We start from the raw sequence: 19796 nt of genomic DNA, 5'->3' as shown, positions 1-19796 counted from the left end.
AATGTTAGAAGTAGAATGTGACTCCTGAAGAGCAAAATTACCTTTTGTTATTTACTTTTGCAGTATGAAAAGTAATTATGAGATTCAAATACATGTTGTTAGAATTTAAGTTGAAGACTTCATTTCAGAAGAAACAGAAGCAGGTAGTATTACAGGCTGCCAACCCACACATGTTTTTTGTTTGTTTGTTTTTTGAGACTGAGTTTCGCTCTTCTTGACCAGGAGGGAGTGCCGTGGCTCCATCTCTACTCACTGCAACTTCCGCCTTCCGTTTTCAAGCGATTCTCCTACCTCAGCCTCCTGAGTAGCTGGGATTATGGGCGCCTGCCACCATGCCCAGCTATTTTTTTTTTTTTTTTTTTTTTTTTTTTTAGTAGAGATGGGGTTTCACCATGTTGTCCAGGCTGGTCTCAAACTCCTGACCTCGTGATCCACCCACCTTGGCTTCCCAAAGTGCTGGGATTACAGGGGTGAGCCACAGCACCCGACCGCCAACCCACACATTTTTACTGTGATCTAAGTGCCAGGCACTGAGCTATGGGCAGAGGCAAGCCCAAGAGACTAAGAATCACCCTGTCATTTAGTCACTTAAATTTATTACACGATGAGTTTACAGCCTAGGTAAACATTTATTTAAAGGGATTCTATGTTTCAGATTTTGTCACATTAATCCTAAATTATCTCTGAGGAAATAGAATTGCTGTAAGAACGAAGAGATTCCTTGTCACCATCCTTAGCAACCATTTTGTTCCTACAACCAACTGGAAGGTTTGACTAGTACAAAGTTGTGCACAGAAGTGAAACTCCTATGTTAACATTACATATCTATAAAAATGTTTCATTTAATCTCTCTGACCCCTATTTCTTCCATGGTAGAATGACTATAGTAAAAAATAATAATAATAAAGTTATCTCAGAGGCTTTAAGGATCAAATGAGATCTTACAGGTAACAACTCTCAGGTAAACTGTGAAGTATTATGTAAAGGTAAGCAACTATTATCTTGTTTGGAGGAATACAATTCTTGAAATACAAACAGTTCCTTTGGGGAAGATATTTCTTGCCTGATATGTCTAATACTAATGAGATACTTCTTACCCTTTTCCCATATCTGAACAGATAGGAGCAGCAGCACATTATAAACTTAATTTTTTTAAACTTAATTTTTGAAAAATATTTTGCTTTAAAATCCAGACCACAAACAACTTGTGTCTAAACACAAAAGCTACATAGATTCCAATTAATAGTGGGTTCAAATCTTAGTTGCAACAAAACATACATTTAGGCTAAAGATTCATAGCAATTAGAAATAGCAGATAATATCCTTAATATGAAAAAGGACCTCTACAAAAATGTACAGCTATCATACTGAGTGCATTCCCTCTAAAATTGAGAAAGAAATAAGGATGCCCCTTCTCATCATTTTGGTTAGACATTAGAGTGGAATCCTGGCCAATGCAATGAAACAAGAAAAAAGCATGCATAAAGACTGAAAAGAAGAAATATAACTGTTTCTATTTCCAAATGACATAATTATCTATGTAGAACATCCCAAGAAGTCCACACAAACACACATACACACAAACACACACGCACACAACGCACACACAGAGTGAGATACTGGTATTTATCAGATACAAGGACAATTTACAAAAATCAATCATTTCTATACATTAGCAACAAACAGTTAGAAAATAAAATTTAAAAATATACCACTTACAAGAGAAACAAAACCAATTAACAGGAATAAAATTAAGACTTCTACAATAAAAACTGATAGACATTGCTGAGCAAAATTAAGGGGGATATAAATAAATGGAAATATATATTCACGGAGTAGAAGACTCAATAGCATTAAGATGCACATTCTCCTCAAATAGATAAATAAATCCAAAACAACATCTCTCAAAACCACAGCAGACCTTTTCATAAAAATTAAGAAAATGTGTCTAAAAGTAATATGGAAATACGAAGTATCTAAAGTAGTTAAACAATTTTTACAAAAAAGATTAAAGTTGGGTAACATGTTTCTTGAGTTCAAAATTTACTTTAAAAATACAATAATCAAAACAGTGTGATGTTTATACAGATAAGCATATAAATCAGTTAAAAACAGTATTGAACCAGCCCTTGCACACTTATGGTCAATTAATTCTGACAAAGGTGTTCACTTCCAAAAGAAGAGTATATAGACTTTTCAAAAAATGGTGTTGGAACAATCGGTTATTCAGATGAAAAAATTAGCTTTGATCTTTGCCTCATATCTTATGCCAAAATTAATTAGTAATGGTTCATATCTAAACATAAAAGCTAAAATCGTCAAACTTCTAAAAACAAACAGGAGAAAATCTTTGGACCTTTGGAGCTGGCAAAGCTTTCTTATAAAATAACTAGAAAATGAAAGAGAAAAGTGTTTAGTTGGACGTCATCAGAAGTAAAATCTGTTCTTCATAAGACTTCATTGAGAAAATGAGAAGACAGTATGCAGACTGGAAGAAAATACTTGCCACATACATCTGATAAGGGATTTGAAATTGGACTATATAAAGAATGCTTACAACTCAATAAAAAGAAGAAAATAGCCCAACACAAACAGGCAAAGAGATTTATACAGATAACTCACAAATCAATGAATTCAAATGGACAGTAAGCACATAGAAAAATGTCTGACATTATTAGGTAGCAGGGAATGGAATTCAAACAATATATGACTTCAGACCTACTAGGATAACTAAAATTAAATGACTGACAATATCAAGTGTTGGTGAGGAGGGGAAGCAACTGAAACATTCGACTTTGCTGTCAGAAGAGTGTAGCAGTTTTTAATAAAGTGAATCATATGTTTACTATAAGACATGGCAATTTTACTCCTAAAGTGTTAAAATGAGCAGAGAAAAGATTCACAAAATCTTATATCCAAATATGTTTATAGCAGGTTTATTCATAGTAACCAAAACCTGAAAACAAACTCCATCAACAGATGAATGTAAAACTTTTTTTGTGTGTGCAATGGAATACTACTCAGCAATGAAGAGGAACACAGTCATCCAACAATATGAGTAAATTTTTTAAGCATTACACTGAATAAAAGAAGCTAGACAAAAAATCGACTGCTGAGTGTATTATTTCGGTTACGTGAAGTTCTAGGAAAGGCAAAACTAATTTATGATAGAAATCAGATCATTAGTTGCCTAGAATGGGGGGTAAGATTTGCTGCAGAGGGCCATGAAGAAACATTATAAATTATTTTGCATCTTCATTGAGGTGGTGGAAACCTTCTGCATCTTCACTGGGAAAGATGGCTTCAAGGGTGTGTACATTTGTCAAAATTCATCATATTGCACACTTAAAATGTTTTACATGAGCCGGGCGCGGTGGCTCAAGCCTGTAATCCCAGCACTTTGGGAGGCTGAGACGAGCGGATCACAAGGTCAGGAGATCGAGACCATCCTGGCTAACATGGTGAAACCCCGTCTCTACTAAAAAATATAAAAAACTAGCCGGGCGAGGTGGCAGGCGCCTGTAGTCCCAGCTACTTGGGAGGCTGAGGCAGGAGAATGGTGTAAACCCGGGAGGCGGAGCTTGGAGTGAACTGAGATCCGGCCACTGCACTCCAGCCTGGGTGACAGAGCGAGACTCCGTCTCAAAAAAAAAAAAAAAAAAAAAAAAAGTTTTACATGCATTTTGATATCAATTTTATCTTAATAAGCTGGGTTTAAAAAATCTCAGTCACAGATTTAAGCATTCAATGAGTATAAATTATTTGACTCGATAGCTGGATCTGATATCTAATATTAAAACAATGCTATAATGCTTTCTGCTACAACGTGAATTCAGATTTAATGCAATTGATGATTCACTACTGTCCTCTGCTCTGCTCCTTTTCTCAAGAAGAAAAGCTAAAGTGGGCTAAAGTTGTATATTCTCTTTTGTGTATGGGTATGAGAGATAGGAAATAAACTTTCTCATGATGACAGTTTATAGAGGAATTTTCCGTTCAGTGTAATAGTTTACTATGTCGTTTTCACCACCTTTATTCTTCTGCTTTGTTTTTTTTAAATAACAAATGAACTCAAACTATCATCTTTAACCTTGGCTTAATGCAGCCTCTTCTGTTTTTTATTTTTTATTTTTAGAGACAAGGTCCTGTTCTGTTACCCAGGCTACAGTACGGTGATATGAATGTAGCTCACTGTAGCCTCAAATTCCTGGGCTTAAGTGATCTTGCCGCCTCAGCCTCTTGAGTAGCTAGGACTACAGGCATGTGTCACCATGCCCAGCTAATATTCTAAAAAACATTTTGAAGAGACAGGGCCTCACTATGTTGTCCAGGATGGTTGTGAACTGACCTCAAGTGGTCCTTTTGCCTTGGCCTCCCAAAGTGCTGGGATTACAAATGTGAACTACTGTGCCTGATCAAATGAAGCCTCTCCTTTTACATGATTACATTTAGTGTACTCCACTAATAATAATTATTATTACTACTACTAATAATATATAACTATTATTGTTATTATTTAGTGTAGCCTACTAGTTATTAGTGTACTTCACTAATTATTATTTTATATACCTCACTAATAATAATGATTCTAATAATATTTTTTATTTTGTTTTATGAAAGGATTTTACTGTACTCTCCATCACTGTGGAATAAAATTAATTAGCCAATGTAGAGTTTCCTTCTTCCCTAGTGCTGTGTCTAAATTCTGGGAAGATTCTATAGTGCCAAAGCACATGAAAAGGGCAACTGCCAGCATCCAGTAAGATGTCCTCATTCCTGTGATCTTCAGTTGTTGTCCTCCCAAGTCACTGAGGTGTTGTCTTTTATTTCTGACTGCAAGATGTCCTCAGTTATTGCTCCCGGATGTTAGTCCCTCGCTCCTACCCTGATGTGGGAAATTATTGGGACTACCTATAGACTTTCCCATCCACAAGACAATCTTTAGCTACAGTGGAATTACTGTACTGTTGTTATGTAATTTATAATAACAAAGAGAGGGAATCAACCTAAGCGTCCATCGATGGATGAATGGATAAATAAAATGTGGGATATATACTTAATGGAATACTATTCACCCACAAAAAATAATAAAATCCTGTCCTTTGCAGCAACATGGATGAAACTGGAGATCATTACACATAGTGAAATAAGTCAGGCCCAGAAAGACAAATATCACATGTTATCACTAATGTGGGAGCTAAGTAAGTTGATCTCATGGAGTTAGTAGAATGATAGTTAAGAGAGACTGGGAAGTGTATGATGGGGGATAAAGGGAAGTTAGTTAATGGGTATAAACATAGACAGAAGGAATAAGTTCTAGTGTTCAATAGCACAGTTGGACAACTACAGTTAGTAACAATTTATTGTGTTTTAAAATAACTGGAAGAGAAGATTGGAAATATTCCCAACATAAAGAAATAACAAATGAGGTGATGGATATCCTAAATACCTTCATTTGATCATTATACATTTTATGAAAATGTCAAAATATCACATGTACTTCATAAATGTGTACAGTCATTACATATAAACAAAAGTTAAAAAATTAAATGCAACAAAAAGTTATGTCTTTCTGTAGGTTATTTTCATCATTAATTTGATTCTTTTGCATAGGTTACACAGTTGACTCAATCTGAGAATTGTGTAGATAGCTGGGTACCTGTTCTAAGTCACTCTGTGTGTGAGAGTACCTGGAACTCTATGCAAGTAACACTTTCAGATGATAGGGACTACATCTTCACAATTTTCTATTTGTACAGTGAAGTAAAGCACTTAAAAACCATTCTTTTGACTTGAACTAATTTGTTCATCTTATCAAAAGTAGAGAATGCATGCTGTAAGTAGCTGAACTATTTAGAAATCTCTTAGAATATTTTTTAGAACCAATCCTTTGCTTTTCAGAGTAATACTGTGCAACATAGTATATCAAGATATGAAGACAAACTGGGAATGCTATTTATCCTGAAATAATAAGGCATCTCACTGTGACCTTCAGCTTGCTCCTAGAGATTTGTAGGCTTCTTTAAATATTAAACATAACTAATTTTATTGTAAATTCTGAATTTATTTATTTATTTATTTATTTTTATTTTTTACACTTTGAGACAGCGTCTCACTTTGTCACCTAGGTGGGAGTGCAGTGGCATGATCCCGGCTCACAGCAGCCTCATCCTCCTGGACTCAAGCAAATTCTCCCACTTCAGCCTCTTAAGTAGCTGGAACTACAGGTGTGTATCATCATGCCTGGCTAAAAAAATTTTTTTTTTGGCTGGGCACGGTGTCTCACGCCTGTAATCCCAGCACTTTGGGAGACCGAGGTGGTTATATCACTTGAGGTCAGGAGTTCGAGACCAGCCTGGTCAACATGGAGAAACCCCGTCCCTACTAAAAATACAAAAATTAGCTGGGCATGGTGGCAGACACCTGTAATCCTAGCTGCTGGGGAGGCTGAGGCAGGAGAATTGCTTGAACCTGGGAGGCAGAGGTTGCAATGAGTGGAGATCGTACCACTGCACTCCAGCCTGGGCAACAGAGCAAGACTCTGAATCAAAAAAATAATTAAGATATGGTCTCACTATGTTGCACAGGCTTGTCTCAAACTCCTGGGTTCAAGTGATGTTCTCGCCTTGGCTTCCCAAAGTGTTGGGATTACAGGCATGAGCCCCCACACTTGGCTGTAAATTCTCAGTTTAACGTTTGTTGGTTCACTGTTGAAATGTCCTTACATTTTATTTTGACTGTCTGTTAGCAAAATGACTTGTCAAGAATCTCATTTGTTAAATTAGTAGAGAATCATTACTTAATGTTTTCAATCACCTCCTTGGAAAAACTACTCTAGAATACATATATATATATATATGCAACAGCTTATAAGACTCTATTAACATTAAAACATTACCTTATCTACAAAGAACAATTCTCTGCTTACTTATAACTATCAGTAAGAATTGGTATTCTATAGGGGCTTCCAGATTGCATCCAGCACCAGGGCTTCTGACTAAGAGGCTGAGTCAGGGCTGAAATCCAGACTTCATTCACTTGGTCAAGCTGTTCACCCTTGTGTGAGGCTGCATCTGTCTAGGCTCTTGACGGGAGAGAACTATGGTTAATTAACACAAAGGCTCTATTGGATATCTCTGGTGTCCTGGGTGTTAAGTTTGAAGCTGTATTATACCTTATTAAGCTTTTTTTTTTTTTTTTTTTTTTTTTTTCAGTTAAAATCAAAAGATTTGTCAGCACAGTATTGAGGATTAGGATTAACATAAACCACTTATTGGTTTATCCATAGTGTTCATTCATTCATTCATCCATCCATCTATCCATCCATCCATTCATTTGATGCATATGTACTGGTTTCTTCTCACATGCCAGGCTTTACACTATGTTCCAGTGGTGCAAAAGGGAACATCAGGGACCCTGCCTTCAAGGAGTGTACAATCTGCTGGTGGCATCATTTGAAAAATTGCAATTCAACAGATAATGGACATATGGACAAAGCACATTTGTGAGAAGTTAGAATGCTCTTTGCTGACTCCAGAGAATAATGTCCCTGGCCCTGTCTTAGCCCTCTGTCCCTAACATCATTACCTCTGTTTTATCTAGTTTGAAACTCAACCAGTCAACTTTCATGTGAAACCCTGACTCAGCTAGGCACTAGGTGGGTGCTAAAGCTACACTGTCAGAATAGAGGAACAGAAGATGTGGCCCAGAGTATCATGAGTGTCCTGATTATATTCTATTATTTGCATTAATAAATTGTAAGTATTTTTAATGGAAATTTAGAAATTACTTGAACCCAGCCTAATTTTCACAGGATCTACCCAAAGAAATTTAGTGGAGATATATTGCAGAGTAAGTGGGAGAAGGTGGATTGATCTCAATTGAAAAGAAGAGCTGAAATAAAAACTATGCAGTAACCTAAGTCATGCATTTCTAGAGTATTTAAAAATAGATGTGTATGATTTCATAAAATTGAATTTGACTAAATCTTTTAAGATGACTTCCAAAATATACTTTTTTTTGGAAATAGAAAGTATCCTCATTTTTCTCCCTTAGAAATGAGTATAACAAGTAAAACAGAATGTCACAATATTCTAGTTAAAATGTACGATGTCAGAGATTCATCTCCATTACTATTATGTTAGAGTAGCATGGTATCCAAGAACAATGGAACTAGAATGAACACCTCCAGGCCCAGTCTGCTTTATTTGAGTAGAGCACTTTTCTTAGCACTAATCTACCTGATTGACAGCAATATTGGCAGTGGAAAGGAGTATATGAGTATCACTAATGACAAGCAATGGAAGCTTGTAGATATTTTTTGATGCCATTCAAACTAATATGATAGGAGGATCTTTACTAGGATGAGATTCATAATACTTAAAATGGAAATCTAACATGCACAATTTATGCCTGTATGTAGAAGCAGTTCTACAACTTTTCTGAAACTAGGTAGGTGATAGCTTATCAACTGGAAAGCATGACAAAGAGGAAAAACCATCATGAGGATTTTTTGCTCCTCCTTCATCTATGATTGGTTACTCAGCCAAAGTTCTTAATGTTGGTGGTGCTAGGTCTGTATTAAGCATTGCACTCAATAGGATGCTTGGCAAATGAGATTGCTCTTAGAAACTGGACAGAAGTGATGTGCTTAAGTACTAGGAGATTACATTAATGTTACCATAAATGGGAAATCAAATTGTCATTGTCTTAGAGGAGTAGAGAGGGAAAAAGTCTATTTAGACCAGACACATCATAAAATTAAGTTACTTCACATAAAATATGAATTACTTGAGTCCCAAGAGAAAACCATTAAATATAGATAGGCATATACAGAGACAGTTTTGACTGTAACAGAAATGAAATAAACTCGGGATCTGATCAGGCCATCACACAAAGACACAGCTGTAATGGGGTGGGGGCCAGTCTGTTTCTGAGAGAGCAAGGACTTTTTACTGTAGAAAATGTGATGATGAAGGAAAAGAATAAGGGGGTGAGAGAGAAGGTGTCAGTCACACCTTTGCCAAGTACCATTTCCCATCCCCTAAGTTCAATTCTGATTACTCTTGCCATTTTAGAAGGCTCAAAGCTGGAGAATCTGATGAGAAAATAGACTAAAAAATTGAACCGCATGTAAACTATTTATAGATTTGCCAGCCCTGAGAAATAGGATGGGAAACAAACAGCAGCAGCAGCAAATTCAAAATTGGCTGTAAATCTCAAATAGGAAGTAGAAGGCTCACATTGGGCATGGTGTACCAGGATCAGCTTTAGAGCTAAGAGGTATTTTATACATATAAAAAAGAGAACATCTTTCATTAGTTCTCTGAGCTTGTTGAAGAAAAACTGCAGCAGAGAATTGGCACCCACAGAAAAGGCCTGCTACTGAGGCAAAAGATTGTTTATATTTTCTGCTTTATCACTGTAAGTGCTGAAACTATTAGCAGGTTTGCTGAAGTAAAGAGGGTTGTGCGCCAAATGTATGAGTAGGGCCAGAGCTTGCTGGACTCAGACTTTCTTTAGCCCCAGGCAGGTCCTTTAGCCTTTGTGGCTTAATATAATCTTTCTACATAGCTTGGTGGAAAACTATACCATCTCCCTCAACAGAATTGCTAGTAGCCTAGGGATACTCATGCCTTCTTCATGTCCCCTGGTCATCTGATACCAGGGGACCAAGCAAACAGCTTCACACGGGGAAGAGATCAGGCAATGTTTTAGGTGTGAGTCTTAACCCTAGGGGCATTATCTTATTGGCCCTGGGCATTTTACACTCTATATTCTCGTGTGCTAACAGAGGCAATATTTAAAATAGTAGAGCAGTTCTCTACTGAGTTACTATCAACTACTGAAAGTTCTTCCTACATGTAAATATGTCCTGAGTTTCAGTTAGGCCAGTTACATTTTATTCATATTTTCACTCACTGAATCACATTTTGAGAACAAACACAATGATGGGCACTGTGCTTGATAAGTTGATAAAATTTTTCAAAAGAAAACATATAGCCCAGTCTTCAAGAATGTAACCATCTAATGGAGGAAGAAGATGTGTAAACAACTATTTCCATGTAGTGTGATCAGAACTACAAGAGATCACATGTCTGTGAGTAGCAAGGAAGGGAGTAGCAGACGTGAAGTTAGGAAGTTGGAGAAAGTTATACAGAGATACCGATATTTGAACCAGGTTTTGAAGAGTTATGTGAGAGATGTTCTTATAGGAGTTTAAAAGTAGGGCAAAGGCTCAGAGAAATGGAAAACATGGTGTCTTCAGAATAATTAGAGATGTTTAACGTACGGGATGGGGACCGACAAAAGATGAAGTTAGAAAGGTAGGTTGACAGGTTAAAAGGGCTTTGGATGCAGTTCTAATGCAGTTCTCAACACATTAGTTCATCACAGAATCATTACATGGCTTGCTTTCCCAAGACGTCACTCCTGTATTTATGTTGTTTCCTTGGAATCATAAAATTTTTAACCTTTCTTCTGGATCATTCTCTGTCTATCTATCTATCTATCTATCTATCTATCTATCTATCTATCTATCTATCTATCTATCTTATCTATACACACCTATATTAGCATTTACCATCTTTAATTTAAAAATTATTCCTTAATGCTTGGTTCTTTCCCACTCATCCCTCTGAGTTACTGTCTATATTTGTCTATATCTGTACTTAACTTCACAGATACTTTTCAATATTATCTACTTAGTACGAGTGGACTTAGCCCCTTACCAGTTGTTAGGGACTGCATGTTTATGCTTTCCCCAAATTCATAATACCAGTGTGACAGTATTTGGAGATGGGCTTTTTGAGAGGCAACTAGGTTATAAGAGTAGAGCCCTCATGATGGGATTAGTGCCCTTGTAAGAAGAAACCAGAGACAGCTTGCTTCCTCTCTCTTCTGTCTTTCCACTATGAGGACACAGCAGGAAGACAGATATTTACAAACCAGGAAAAGGGCCAGAACCCAACCACTCTGGCTGCTTTATCTTGGACTTTCCATCCTCAAAATCTGAGGAATAAATTTCTGTTGTTTGAATCACCCAGTCAATGATAATTTGTTAAAACAACCCAAACTCACTAAGACACAAGCTAAGACTCTCTGAGTCTCAGTTTTTTCATCTTTAAAATGGAGATAACCCACTCCTGGGTTTAAATATAGTGCCAACTACTACATATAGTACTACTATTTATATGGCATTACTGGGTTTATCATAATAAAATATATATTTATATATGAAATATATAGATTACAGCTATTTTACTATNATTTACAAACCAGGAAAAGGGCCAGAACCCAACCACTCTGGCTGCTTTATCTTGGACTTTCCATCCTCAAAATCTGAGGAATAAATTTCTGTTGTTTGAATCACCCAGTCAATGATAATTTGTTAAAACAACCCAAACTCACTAAGACACAAGCTAAGACTCTCTGAGTCTCAGTTTTTTCATCTTTAAAATGGAGATAACCCACTCCTGGGTTTAAATATAGTGCCAACTACTACATATAGTACTACTATTTATATGGCATTACTGGGTTTATCATAATAAAATATATATTTATATATGAAATATATAGATTACAGCTATTTTACTATTATACAATATATAAAAATCTATAATTATAAAGAAATATATATTATAAGGTACTAATATATATGTGTAAAATATGTATGTTTACAATATTAAGAGTCTGGTGATAATAAATATTATATTAATATAATTTTCTCTTTTTTTGAGATGGAGACTTGCTCTGTTGCCCAGGCTGGAGTGCAGTGCCATGATCTCAGCTCACTGCAGCCTCTGCCTCCTGGGTTCAAGAGATTCTCATGCCTCAGCCTCCTGAGTAGCAGTGACTACAGGCCTGTGCCACCACACCCAGATAATTTTTGTATTTTTAGTAGAGACAGGGTTTCACCATGTTGACCAGGATGGTTTTGAAATCCTGGCTTCAAGTGATCTGCCCACCTTGGCCTCCCAAAGGGCTGGGATTACAGGCGTGGGCCACCGTGTCTGGCCAATATTATACAATTTTAGTGTATGATGATGATGATTATTTTCTGCCTACATTACTATTTGGGCTTCTTTGTCCACAGTCTGCTACTACTATATCAGACACTTCTGGTGCTGTGCCTCACATCTTTTTGATTCACCTTTCTTTTCTCAATTATTGTTGGGCAACCAGTTTAGTACATGCGTATCACCGCAGCATCGGGCCTTACCTGTACCAAGTATCTCTGTCCCACTTTGTATTAGCTTTATTGAGGTATAATTGACATACAGTACATTGAACATGCTTAAGGTCCACAATTTGATAAATTTTGACACATGACTATATCTGTAAAGCCAACATCACAACCAAAACAACTAACAAAGCCCTCACCCCTCAAAGTTTTCCTATGCCCCTTTTCAGTCCCTTCCTTCTGTACCCTCTGCTACTCCCTCCCCAGTCAACCACTAATCTGCTTTCTGCCACTACAGATTCATTGACATCTTCTAGAATTTTATGTAAATGAAGCAATGAAATATGCAGTTTCTATAACTATCTTCTGTCCCTGTGAATACTGCTTGAGAGGATTATCAGTGTTGTTGTAGATACTAGTAGTACTTCCCTTTATACTGAGTAGTGTTTTATTAAATGATTATATACCCAATCATATTGATGCCCATTTGTATTATTTATAGCTTTTGGCTATTAAATCAGCTATGCATATTTAGGTACAAATCTTTTATGGAAATACGCTTTTATTTTTCTTGAGTAACCTTGAAGTACAATGGCTGTTCCTTACAGTAGGTATAAGACTACCTTTTTAAAGAATCCACTGAACCACTCTTGACCAGGAATGAATGAGAGTTCCAGTGGCTCTACATCCCTGCCAACACCTGGTGTGTGTGGTGAGTCATTTTAAATTTAGACATGCTAAATATATACACATATATATACATGTATTTATACATATATATGCATATATATACATGATATGAATTATGGATTGAAGCTCTTTTTTTCATCTCATTTTCTTCTTTTCAATAGGATATTCATTGTATCAAGTACCATTTGTTAAATAAAATACTCTATTCTCTAAGAATCATTTTTGTCAATATTTGTTGTTCATATGTGTAGATATAATTCCGGAATCTCTATTCTTTTCTGTTGGTTTACTTATCTATCTTGACATCAATAACATACTCTCTTGATTATTATAGCTTTATGTCTTTAATTCAGGTAAAGTTTGTCTTCAACTTTGTTCTTTTTCAAATTTATTTTGGCTCTGCTAGAGTCCTCTGTACCTCTACGTAAATTTAAGAGTAAGCTTGTCAGTTAGTATGAAAAAAAAAAAAATTTCCCAGATTTTGTTTGGGGTTGAGTTGTATCTATAGATCAATTTGGGGAGAATTGACATCCTAATGTTACTAAGTCTTCTAATGCACAAACACAATATACCTTTCCATTTATGTAGGTTTTTAAAATATATATTACATAAATATTTGTGGTTTTCACATCACAAGTTTTTCATATGTTTTGTCTGACTTATTCTTACATATTTCATGTTTTGATACCATTGCAAATTATATTGTTTTTTATTTTAATTTCTGCTTGTTAGTGTACCAAAAACTAATTGATCTGGGGATATTAATCTCATATCTTGGAACCCTGCTAAACTCCTATAAGTTCTAGTAGCTTTGTGTAGACTCCATGGGATTTTCTACAAAGATGCTGCCTGTGAATAATTTTACTACTTCTTCTTTTGCAGTCTGACATCTTTTATATATTTTTCCTTTTTTTTAGACACAGAGTCTTGCTCTATCACCCAGGCTGGAGCCCAGACTATGGCATGACCATAGCTCACCATAACTTTAAATTCCTGGGCTCAAATGATTCTCCTGCCTCAGCCTCTTGGGTAGCTAGGACTACAGGTGTGCACTATGGTGCCTGGCTAATTTTTGTTTTCATTAAAGATAAAGTCTTGCTATGTTGCACCTGGCTGGTCTCAAATTCCTGAGCTTAAGCAATCCTCCCACATCAGCCTCCCAAGTATCTGAGTCTTCAGGTGCACACCATAATGTCTGGCTAATTTTTATTATTCTTTCTTTCTTTTTCTCTCTTTCTCTCTTTCTGTCTTTCTCTCTCTCTCTTTCTTTTTCTTTCTCTCTTTCTCTCTCTCTCTCTCTCTTTCTCTCTCTCTCTTTCTTTTCTTTCTTTTCTTTTTCTTTCTTTTCCTTCTTTTCCTTCTTTCCTTCTTTCCTTCCTTCTTTCCTCCCTCCCTCCCTCCCTCCCTCCCTCCCTCTCCCTCTCTCTCTCTCTCTCTCTCTCTCTCTCTCTTTCTTTCTTTCTTTCTTTCTTTCTTTCTTTCTTTCTTTCTTTCTTTCTTTCTTCTTTCTTTCTTTCTCAGAGATGGGGGCTCGCTATGTTGCCCAGACTGGTCTGGAACTCCTGGCCTCAAGTGATCTTCCTCTCTTGGCCTCCAAAGCACTGGGATTACAGGAGTGAGCCACCACACCTAGTAAAATACACTAATTTTTGTAATGCTAAACTAACTTTGCATTCCTAAGATAAATACCACTAGATCATTATACATTTTAAGTGTTCACAGATTTACCTTGCTGAATTTTAAGAATGTTTACAGCTATGTATATAAGGAATACTGGTCTGTAATTTTCATTTCTTGTAATAGTTGTCTGAATTTGGTATCAAGGAAACTATTGTCTCATAGCACTGGTTCAGAAATATTCCCATCTCTCCATTTTTCTGGAAAAGTTTGTTGAGTTAATATTACATGTTCTTTAAATATTAATTAGACTATTCAAGGGAAGTCATTGAAGCCTAGGGTTTTCTTCATGTGAATATATTTAACTACAAATTCAATTTATTTAACAGATATAAGGCTATTGTGGTTATTTATGCTTTCTTGTGTAAGCTTTGGTAGTTTGTGTCTTTCCAGGATTTTTTTTTTTCATTTCATCTAAGTCATCAAATGTATAGGCATAAAGTTGTCCATAATATTCCCTTATTATCCTTTCACTATCTTTAGATAGAGAAGGCTATTGATGAACATAAATTATAACCTTAGTCCCAGTTGCAGCAGTGGGGACTATAGCTTACTCAATCCCTCAATATTAAATGTTTTGTAGAAATTAAGGTCATTCATTACCTTGAGTGTCCTGCAATAAACTAAGCACATCTGAGTGGTGCAAGGGAAGGATAGTTTCAGACATTCTTATGCCCCATCTTACATTCTTTATGGTCACCTTTTATTTCAAGTATTGCTTTAGCAACCATCTTTCTGCAAATATAACTGAACAATACCTTGTCTTAGCTGTACCTCATATTTCTATCTTCCTGCTCTGATTCTTGTTTCACTCCACGAAAGGCAGCATCTCTCGATAGTGGAGATGTGAAAATCTGGAAGTGTAACACTCCATAAACAAGCCTTGACCACTAGGGAAGGAAAGCCTATAGAAAGATGTTCTTCTCTTCTATCCCACAGGCAGTCAAATCTGAGGCACATTCTACACAGCTTCTCAGAAGGTTCCAGGCCTCCCATGTAGAATGTGCCTTAGGATTGACTGCCTGTGGGATGGAAGAGAAGAACATTTATCTATAGTCTAAGTGTTGATGAGCTTAATGCATGTTTGTATTGACTTTCCCTCTTTTTCTGTTTCATTATCATCAATCCTCCATTCCTATTCTCTGGCTTCATAAACCAAAATAAACTACCTTTATTGTCGCCTTTGTTTTAGACTGTGCTATCTTTGGAGAGAGGGTCAGGTAAGGTAACATAAATGAAAAAGTCACCCATGACATGTACAATGGTAATTTCTCTCTCCTCATTTTATTCCATCTCTCAGAAACATTAGACAAGAGTTGACCATTCTCTCTTGTGACACATTTCACTCTCTTATTTTCTGTGATGTACATTCACCTGGGACTTTTCTACTACCTTAGTAGTTTGTCCATCTGAGTGTACTGCATTAGTGTAACATTTTATATTCCACCTGTAAGTGTTGGAATGTGTCAGGGTTCAGTCCTTGAACATTTTTTACTTAAAATATCTTATCTAGTCCCTTGGCTGTCATCAAAATGCTGATAAATCCCATATTTGTATCTCCAACCATGATCTTCCCACTCACCTCTAGACTCCAATTCATTTGCAACTGCATGTGCTTGACTCCACTGCTTGAATGTATAGTGGGCTTCCCAAAATTATCTCATGCAAAACTAATTTCTAAATTTTCTGAACTAATCTTCTCAGTCAGCCATATTGCTGAAGACTGAGTTAGTCTCTTTCATTTATATTCCAAGTACAACCCATAAGCAAGTCCCATCAGCTCTACCTTAAAAATATATATCACACATACATGACTTCTATTCATCTTTACTGCCACCCATCCCATCATCTTTACTACCTAGTCTAGGCCATTATCATCTTTCACTTAAACCATGGTAATAGTTTCCTAATTGGTCTTCCAGCTTCTATTCTTGCTCCTTAGAATTTATACTCAGCACAGTAGAGAGAATGACGTCTTAAATTCATTAATCAGACATGTCATTTCCTGGCTTAAAACCCTCCAAAAAGCTTTCTGCTGCACTGAGAATAAATCTAATGACTTACCATAACCTTTGAAACCCTACATGAACTGGTTGCTGCCTGCCCGTCTGACCTCATCATCTATGATGCTCCACCTCTCTTATTATGCTACAGCCACATTGGCCTTTTGACTAATCTATGAATTCATCAAATATATTCGTGCTTTAGGGCATTCTTACTTTCCGTCTCCTCTTTCTGGAACAAGCTGCCATCATATCTTCATAGAGCTGAATCCTTCTTGTTGTTTGTTTCAACTCAAATGTCACCTCCTTAGAGAGAAGCCTTCGAGTCTATCTACTACACCACATTCTCATGCCTATTCAATCTATATCACATTTTCCTACTTTTGTATACTTACCACTAGCAAAAATGGCTATGTTCATTTATTTGTTAATTGCTTATTGTCTCTTTCTCCCTTGGAAATGCAAGCTCCATCAGAGCACTTACATTCTTATACTGAAATACATCTAGTGTCCAACGTTCTACCTAGGTGGGTTTTAATAAACATATTGAATGAAATAAGAGATTTCACTTCCTAGCAAGGTTCTACTTAAAAAAAAAAAAAAAACAAAAAAACAAAAAACAAAACAAACAAAATAAACTTAATACTATGGCTCCCACTCTGACATGCGGTTAAATATTTACTCTTTGCAATTCTGTCAGTTTTATCTAATCTCACCTTCATTTTTTCCCTTAGTCACTTCCTCCACAATTCCTAAATCATGGAACTATATTATGGTAATTAAAGAAGTATATGCACATAGCTATTCCTTACTTGATGTGCCTATTCATGGATATCATTCTCCTGGCTCATTATATATTGGCTATAAATTGAAATAGTGTTGTATAGTTGGAAAAATACCAAGGTGAAGTTGAAAAGTTAATCTTCTAGTATCAGTTCATTAATTTGTAATACAGTTATAAAATTGGACTGTTTTGCCTCGATGTTAACTAAAGTCCCTAAAGAAATACAACTACAGAAGAAAGCACTCACACCTTTCAAAATAAGACATTTGAACCCTTATGCAGGATTTTCAAAGGTCTGGCCCCAAACCAGTTTTATGATCTTCAGCCCACAATCACTCAAGTGAATAAAACAACTGAGTATGAAGGTACTGGAAGAGAGGATGTCTTTGGAGAGAGCTATTGCGGTTTGTGATGTTTTCTTTGAGCTCCTTCTGGGAGAGAATTGAGTGTTGCTTCCCTTCACTGAAGCCATGGGGAGATGCTTCAAGTAGCCCACCTACAGAACCTGTTTCATGAGCCCTGAAACTTGGGTAACATGGCTGGTGTCTATAAAATGCTCCTGGCGTCAGAGTAGTGACAACACTGTGGGCAAGCTGACGGTAGGTCAGAGTTGTATATGTGTTCCATGGACTGAGGAAGGGCCCATTGGAAGAGAACAGGCCCAAAGATTGTTTTAAAAGAAGTCCAGGTGGCCAGGAATGGTGCCTCACCCCTGTAATCCTAGCAGTTTGGGAGATGGGAAAGTCACTTGAACCCAGGGGTTGAAGACCAGCCTGAGCAACATAGTGAGATCTTGTCTCTATAAAAAGTAGAAACATTTGCCAGGTGTTGTGGCATGTGCCTGCAGTCCCAGCTACTCAGGAGGCTGAGGTGGCAAGATAGATTGAGCCCAGGAAGTTGAGGCTGCAGTGAGCCATGATGGCACCACTGCACTCTAGCCTGGGTGATGGAGCAAGACCCTGTCTCTAAATAAATAAGTAATCAATTAAAGAAACCCAGAAGAGATTCTTGAAAGACTCCACAGCTTCTGCAATCCATAACATGCCACAGGCTGCTATCTATAGCTGCTAGCAGCCTGTGGCATGTTACAGATTGCAGAAACGGTGGGGTGTTGTAGACATCTAACTGGAGAAGAAGTATCACCCAGTGTCAAAGGAGTTGCTGTGAGACATTCTCCATAGATATGATTCTTAGGAACTCATAGAAGAAAGATTTACCTTTAAATGCCTTCAGTTAGCATTACATTGTATGCTAGAGACTGAATACTTTCCCCCAAGATTGAGAACAAGGCAAAGATGTGTGCTATTACCACTTCTATTCAACTTTGTACTGGAAGCCCTACTCAGTACGATGAGGCAAGGAACATTAAAAAGGGGCACCTTTAATTGCGAAAATCAGCAAACAACTCTTGTTAATGTGACACTTTTATACATGAAATTTGGCACTTTTATACATTGGAATACTAAACAATAACAACAACAATTGACTAGTTTATGTAACAACATAAATGAGTTGAAAAGCATTGTGCCAAATGAAAGGAGCCAGACACAAAGGCTGTATACTATATGATTCCATATATGTGTATGTGTGTGTGTGTGTGTGTGTATGTGTGTGTGTGTGTGTGTATGACATTTGGTGAAAGACAAAACAGCAGGGAGAATAATCATATCAGTTGCAGAGGGAGACGTTTGACTAGGAAGAGGCAAAAGTGAACTTTTCGGGGTGATAGACTATGTCCACGTCTTGATTGTGGGAGTAGTTACCTGAATGTATATGGTTGTCAAAGTGCATACTGTCCTCTTAAAAGGGTGAATTTTTCTTAAGAAACTCAATAAATTTGACTGAAAAAGTGAATTATGCCACATGTGGTAATAGAAATAAGTAGAATAGGTGAAGAGAACATAGACAAGGGAAATATAACCTGCAATGGGGTGGTGAAATGCTCTGATATAAATACAGGGTCTATATTTATCATCCACAAGGCATTGAGCTTTGAGTGGTCAAACAAAATACCTAAGCTGCTGAGGCTGAAGAGGTTGTTGGATCACATTATATGAAAGTACCGATACACAATGTTTCTGTCCACTTGACTATATGTTCCCCCAAAGCAGAGACTTGATCTCATTCATTTTGTTATTCCCTGTACTTAGCACAATGTTTGGAAATTCATAAGCACACCACCAACCCGTCTTGACTGACAGACTGAGCTGCTAGTGGGATAATACTTTTGAGTTTCCAGGCTCCAATAGGAAAGTTACTCTTCTCAAAAGTAGGAGTATAGTTTAATACACTTAGCCTATTTCCACATCAGGGCCAGATCACAGAGATAATGATCAACAACTACAAACTGTTTCGATTGGAAAAAGGAGGGAAATTTCAAGCAAACTGGGCTAATGACAATAAGTAGTGGCAGAAATTTTGCAGGTAGAATTGCAAAAAAAAAAAAATCATGTCCTTAGTA

Source organism: Rhinopithecus bieti, unplaced genomic scaffold (assembly GCF_001698545.2).
Source record: "Rhinopithecus bieti isolate Rb0 unplaced genomic scaffold, ASM169854v2 scaffold_2735, whole genome shotgun sequence".
NCBI classification, from domain to species: Eukaryota; Metazoa; Chordata; class Mammalia; order Primates; family Cercopithecidae; genus Rhinopithecus; species Rhinopithecus bieti.
Note: the sequence above shows the minus strand (reverse complement) of the source record.